This window comes from Ornithorhynchus anatinus, chromosome 3 (genome assembly GCF_004115215.2).
Source record: "Ornithorhynchus anatinus isolate Pmale09 chromosome 3, mOrnAna1.pri.v4, whole genome shotgun sequence".
In the NCBI taxonomy this organism is placed as follows: Eukaryota; Metazoa; Chordata; class Mammalia; order Monotremata; family Ornithorhynchidae; genus Ornithorhynchus; species Ornithorhynchus anatinus.
In genome coordinates this window covers 134,058,050-134,065,300 of record NC_041730.1, presented here as the reverse complement: position 1 = coordinate 134,065,300, position 7,251 = coordinate 134,058,050, and the positions used below count along the sequence as shown (strand labels likewise).

At 43.5% G+C, this 7,251-nt stretch overlaps 1 non-coding gene across 1 annotated transcript; it reads right to left on the bottom strand.

Moving 5' to 3' along the window:
• Positions 1-2,630: 2,630 nt before the first annotated feature.
• On the bottom strand, positions 2,631-2,757 carry LOC114810522. The gene has a single exon (XR_003758221.1). It is a non-coding gene; the product is annotated as a U6atac minor spliceosomal RNA (small nuclear RNA).
• Between the last annotated feature and the right edge of the window lie 4,494 nt (positions 2,758-7,251).

Below are 7,251 nucleotides of genomic sequence, written 5' to 3'. Positions count from 1 at the left end.
GAATGAATGAAATGCTCTGCACACAGTAAGTGCTCAATAAATACGACTGAATGAATTTGCCCAAGAACATAGTTCTCAAGGGTCTGCACATAGTAGACCATAAGCTTCTTGAGAACAGGGAATCCTGTTTTACTAACTCCCTTGGACTGTACATTCAATAGTATTTATTGAGCGCTTACTATGTGCAGAGCACTGTACTAAGCGCTTGGGATGAACAAGTCGGCAACAGATAGAGACGGTCCCTGCCGTTGGACGGGCTTACGGTCTAATCGGGGGAGACGGACAGACGAGAACAATGGCAATAACTCCCAGGTTCTTGTAATACAATGGTCTGCAGAGAGTAAGCACTCAATAAATGCTATTAATTGACAGGGTAAGACTTACATGCTCATTCTGAAAAAAATCTCCCATCCGTCGCATCGTCTTTGGAAACGAAAATACAGGTGTGAATATATATCTCTCACCTCCAGACTGAACTCCCCTTTTCCCTCTGCTCCCCCTCTACCACTCCCCCTTCACCTCTCCGCAGCTAAGCCCTCTTCTCCCCCCTTTCCCTCTGCTCCTCCCCCTCTCCCTTCCCCTCCCCTCAGCACTGTACTCGTCTGCTCAACTGTATATATTTTCATTACCCTATTTATTTTGTTAATGAGATGTACATCACCTTGATTCTATTTATTTGCTATTGTATTAATGAGATGTTCATCCCCTCGATTCTATTTATTGCTATCGTTCTCGTCTGTCCGTCTCCCCCGATTAGACTGTAAGCCCGGCAAAGGGCAGGGACTGTATCTGTTACCGATTTGTTCATTCCAAGCGCTTAGTACAGTGCTCTGCACATAGTAAGCGCTCAATAAATACTATTGAATGAATGAATCTCTGATCACTAGAGGAAACTCATTGGAGCAGCATTCTGGGGATAAGAAGAACTGAGGCATTATGAAGAGTTGATTTTCCTCATGCTTTTGACCAGTTCAGGAATGGGTGTGAAGAAGTTAGAGAATGAGAGATGGCCATGGGAATTAAGAAGCAAACTAGAAGGGAAAAAAAATCAAAATCGTAATAACCATGAACTTTTCTTTCCCTGCCCACCCCAGGGAAATCTAATCCTATCTCTGAAAAGTTCTACATATTTTCAGAAGAGGCTATTTGAGGGCAGAGAAAACAGCTTTTATTCAAAATATGTAAATGACTCTTCTCCTTTAACTACGCTAGACAATTCTACCATCCAGCAGTTTCATTTTATGGTCTCAATAATTTTATTATATTTGAGATGTTATGACATTTCCCAACCTCCTCAGTTGTGTTGCTGTAAAACACTCCTTACCAGCTGTTATTTTATCATACATATCAAATTAATTGTAAATGGAAAACAGGTTTTTACTCTGTTGCTTACCATGAAAAGATACTAAAGAATAAATGATTTCCCTTGTTATAGCAGCTCCAGTAAATCCTGGATAATGACTCCGTAAACAGCAATTCTGGTATTCAAATCCTGACAAAATTCTCCATAATATTTAGCTTTGAATCGGAAATTATCTCCCCTGGGGAAAAGTACCTGAATAAAGCATTCGAAAAATTTAAACATTTTCGTTTTTATTAAGAGAGTTTCTGGTATCTCCCTCCGTTCTCTCCTCCTTCCCTTTTTTCCTCCTTTTATCAGTAAATACAATTGATTGATCAGTTAATCAATCAATCGATTGTATTTATTGAGCATCTGCAATGTGTCGTATTTAGCACTTGGGAGAGTACACTAAAATAGAGGTGATAGAAGCAAAATGGTAGAGCACGGACCTGGAAGTCAGAAGGACACTCATTCATTCAATAGTATTTATTGGGCGCTTACTATGTGCAGAGCACTGTACTAAGCGCTTGGAATGTACAAATCGGTGGTTCTCATCCCAGCTCAGCCATTTGGCTGCAGTGTGACCTTGGGTAAGTCACTTCACTTCCCTGGGCCTCAGTTCCCTCATCACTAAAATGGGGATGGAGACCGTGAGTCCCACTTCATTCATTCAATTGTATTTATTGAGTGCTTACTATGTGCAGAGCACTGTACTAAGTGCTTGGAATCTACAATTCAGGAAGAGATAAAGACAATCCCTGGCCAACAATGGGCTCACAGTCTAAATGGGAGAGACAGACAACAAAACAAAACAAGTAAAACAAAACACTTGGAACAGGGACTGGGTCCAACTTGCTTTGCTTGTATCTACCCCAGCGCTTAGTACAGTGCCTGACACATAAGTAAGCACTTAACAAGTACCATCATCATTATCATTATTTCATTCCCTGCCCAGGAGCAGCTTAGTCTAGTCTTTCATTTTCATTCTTGCAGTCTTTTATCTTAATTCTTCTTCCCTGGCAATTTTTTTCAGCAATTCAGCTGATGGAGAAGTACAAAAGGAGTAAGTTTGTTTCATTCATTAGTATTTATTGAGCGCTTACTATGTGCAGAGCACTCTACTAAGCGCTTGGAATGTACAATTTGGCAACAGATAGAGAGAATCCCTGCCCAATGATGGGCTCACAGTCTAATCGGGAGAGGTGGACAAAAACAAGACAACATAATCATGATAAGTAGAATCAAGGGGATGTACACCTAATTAGCAAAATAAATAGGGTATAACAGTATAAAAATTTGGTTAGATGCCATGTAGTAGGTGGCAATGCCTTAACCATATGTGTGTTTTAAAGGCCACTAGGACTTCTTCCATCCTTCTCAATGGAAGTTCTAACCTCTCTCCTTTCATACCACACAGAATTCAGAATCTGGGAGTTGCAAGTTGATCATTTAATTCACTGAGTGCAGAACACTGTACTAAATGCTTGGGAGAATCCAATACAGTTGGTAATAATAATTATAATAACTATGGTATCTGTTAAGCACTTAAAATGTGCACTATACTAAGCCCTGGGGTTGGATACAAGCAAACCGGGTTGGACGCAGTCCCTGTCCCCCGTGGGGTTCCCTGTCTCAATCCCCATTATACAGATGAGGTAACTGAGGCCCAGAGAAGTGAAGTGACTTGCCCAAGGTCACACAGCAGACAAGTAGATACAATCTTACCCACAAGGAATTTTCAAAATCAAGAGAAAGACATCAGTGCAAACTTCTGGAAGGGGAAGCAACAGAGTATTAGGATATGTGCCTTGAGAGAAACCGGATCCGACGAAGATGAATGGGGAGTAAGATAGGGGAAAGGAATATAAACAGCCTTCTTTGTGCTGAGGATACTAACCTACTAGCGGAAAGTGAAGAAGATTTGAAGGACTTATTATTAAAAGTTAAGGAAAGAGAAAAACGATGGGCCTACATTTGAATGTCAAGAAAACAAAGATCATGACAATTGGAAGTTTTAACATATTTGTAGTGGTTGGAGTACAATCACTCATCCTAACCCGACTGGATGACTGCATCAACCTCCTTTCTGATCTCCCATCCTCCTGTCTCTCCCCACTTCAGTCTATACTTCACTCTGCTGCCCCGATTATCTTTCTACAGAAACACTCTGGGCATGTTACCCCCCTCTTCCAAAATCTCCAGTGGTTGCCTATCAATCTCCGAATCCAGCAAAAACTCCTCACTATGGGCTTCAAAGCTGTCCATCACCTTGCCCCCCTCCTTACCTCGCCTCCCTTCTCTCCTTCTCCCTCCCAGCCAGCACATTCCGCTTCTCTGGGCCTCGTTCTCACCTGTCATGCCGTCGACCCCGACCCATGCCCTACCTCTGGCCTGTAACGTCCTCCCTCCTCAAATCCACCAAACAAGTACACTTGCCTCCATCAAAGCCCTAGAGAAGGCTCACCTCCTCCAAGAGGCCTTCCCAGACTAAGCTCCCTTTTCTTCAGCTCCCTCCCATCCTCCCACTTGCTCCTTTTGCTCTCCCCACCCTCCCCACCCTACAGCACTTGTGTATATATGTACATAGCTGTAATTCTATTTATTTATATTAATGCCTGTTTACTTGTTTTGATGCACATCTATAATTCTATTTATTTACACTGATGCCTGTTTATTTGTTTCGATGTCTGTCTCCCCCATTCTAGACTGTAAACCTGGTGTGGGCAGGGGTTGTCTCTCTTTATTGCCGAATTGAACTTTCCAAGTGCTTAGTACAGTGCTCTGCATACATTAAGCGCTCAAATGTGATTGAATGAAGGAAGATTGAAATCCTTGACAATTTTTCTCTCCTGGGATCATTTAATCAATAATAAAGGAACTAGTAGTCAAGAAATATGCCAACGATTAATGTTAGGAAGGCTTGCTACGAAGAGCCTGGAAAAAGTCATGAAACGTGCTGATGTAACAGTTGCCACAAAAATACAAATTGTCAACTTTATGGTGTTTCCAGTGAAAATGTATGGCCCCGAAAGCCGGACAGTGAAAAAACAGGATAGAAAGAACATCGATTCTTTTGAAATGAGGTGTTGGAGAAGGCTTTTGTGAATACCGTGGACCGCCCAAAAAACAAATGGATTTTGGAGCAAATGAACAGAAAGTAGTCTTTGGAAGGCTAAATGACTTGACTTATGTGAGCCTATTTTGGACACATCAGCAGGAGGGGACTAATTCTCTGGAGAAGACACTAATACCAGGAAAGGTCCAGGGAAAACGTGGAAAAGGCAGACCCGTAACTAAATGGATAGAGATCATAACAACAATAACGGAAGAACCATCAGAGAGGATACGGATCATAGAGGACAGGACGTTCTGGAGAAAATAGATCCAAAGAGCCGCTGTGAATCGGAAACGATTCGATGGCATTTGATAATAATAATGATCTAACTGCTGCGGAGGGAAGGAGTAGCATGAATAGCAGATGAAATATGAAAACCGGTGCTCAGACAATACAAAGGGAGGGAGAATTGGGTGGAAGGACAATGGGGTAATCATGGAAGGCTTCCTGGAGGAGTCTCATTTTAGTAGGGCTTTGAAGATGGGAAGAATGGTGATCTGAGGGATAGGAAGAAGAAGGGAGTTCCAGACAGAAGGGAGTGAGGTAGGAGTCAACAACAGGACGGAAGTAGGAGACGCTGCTTTTCCACCAAGGCCGGGGAGAGCCGATTCCATTTGATGTTGAGCTGGATGGGCAACCACTGGAGGTTCGTTCATTCATTCATTCAATCGTATTTATTGAGTGCTTACTGTGTGCAGAGCGCTGCACTAAGCACTTGGAGGTTCTTGAGGAGTGGGGAGGCGAGGTAATCATAATAATAATAATTATGGTAGTTGTTAAGCATTTACTCTGTGTGAGACACTGTTCTAAGCTCTGGGGTGGATACAAGCAAATAGGGTTGGACACAGTCCCCGTCCCACTTCGGGCTCCCAGTTTCAATCCTCATTTTACAGATGAAGTAACTAAAGCACAGAGAAGTGAAATGACTCACCCAAGGTCACACAGCAGACGTGGCGGAGCTGGGATAAAAACCCATGACCTTCTGACCCCCAGGACCGGAATCTAACTACTACACCCTACAAAATCCATAACCCTCAATTCCCCAAGCCCCAAGACAAATTCTGTATAATTCATTCAAATATAGCAAACCCCAGAAGACCGTAGTGGCTACCAAGCAGAGTGGCCTAGTGGAGAGAGCACAGGTCTCCGAGTCAGAAGACTCAATCTGTCAGTCAATCAACGGTATTCATGAAGTGCTTACTCTGTGCAGAGCACTGTTCTAAGCGCTTGGGAGAGAGACTGAGCTCCCCTTTTCCCTCTGCTCCCTCACCCCCCCTTTACCTCTCCGCAACTAAACCCTCTTCCCCTCCTCCCCCTCTCCCGTCTCACCCCCTCAGCACCGTACTTGTCCGCTCAACTGTATATATCTTCATCACCCTATTTAGCTCAGTGGAAAGAGCCTGGGCTTCGAAGTCAGAGGTCATGGGTTCGACTCCAGGATCTGCCACTTGTCAGCTGTGTGACTGTGGGCAAGTCACTTCACTTCTCTGTGCCTCAGTTCACTCCTCTGTAAAATGGGGATTAACTGTGAGCCTCACGTGGGACAACCTGATGACCCTGTATCTCCCCCAGCGCTTAGAACAGTGCTCTGCACATAGTGAGCGCTTAACAGATACCAACATTATTATTATTTTGTTAATGAGATGTACATCATCTTGATTCTATTTATTTGCTATTGTTTTAACAAGTTGTTTTTCCCCTCGATTCTATTTATTGCCACTGTTCTTGTCTGCCCGTCTCCCCCAATTAGACTGTGAGGCCGTCAAAGGGCAGGGACTGTCTCTATCTGTTACCGATTTGTACATTCCAAGTGCTTAGTACAGTGCTCTGCACATAGTAAGCGCTCAATAAATACTATTGAATGAATGAATGAATACAAAAGAATTAGCAGGCACGTTTCCTGCCCATAATGAGTTTACAGTCTAGAGGGGGAGGCAGACATTAATATGCAAGAATAAGTGATTTATAATGAATAATTTAAAATTGTGAATCACAATAGCCTACTGGTTAGGGCAAGGGTCTAGGAGTCAGAAGGACCTGGGTTCTAGTTCTGACTCCGCCACTTGTCTGCTGTGTGACCGCGGTCAACTCACTTCTCTTCTTGGGGCCTCAGTTACCACATCTGTAAAATGGGGACTAAGAATCTGAGCCCCACAGGGGACTGAGTCTAAATTGATTAGCTTGTAACAACCCCAGTGCTTAGAACAGGGCTTGGCACAGAATAAGCACATCACAAATACCTTAAAAAAACCCAAAACAGGCACATTCCCCCTGGGGGACTCCACCAGTTACAGTGGGCAAAGAATCCCTTAGAGAATTTGGAGTTTTAGAAGCAGAAAAAGATTCTGATGTGTATTTTGTTTTCCTGGAACATTGGTTAAGCACTTCTAGACTGTAAAATCGTTAGGGGCGGGGAACGTGCCTGCTAACTCTGCTGTATTGTACTCTCCCAAGTATTTAGTACAGTGCTCTGCACACGGTAAGTACTCAATAAATACCATCGATTGAATGATTGAATGCCAAACATAGGGTGATTAAGGTCGGACACAATCTGCCCCACGTGGGCTCGCAGTCTAAGTAGGAAGGAGAATAGGTAGCAGCGTGGCCTAGTGGAAAGAGCCCAGGCTTGGGAGTCAGAGGACGTGGGTTCTAATCCCTACTTTGCTACTTGTCTGCTGTGTGTTCTTGGGCAAGTCACTTGACTTCTCTGTGCCTCAGTCTCCTCATCTGTAAAATGAGGATTAAGACTGTGAGCCCTGTGTGGGACAGGGACTGTGTCCAACCGGATTATCTT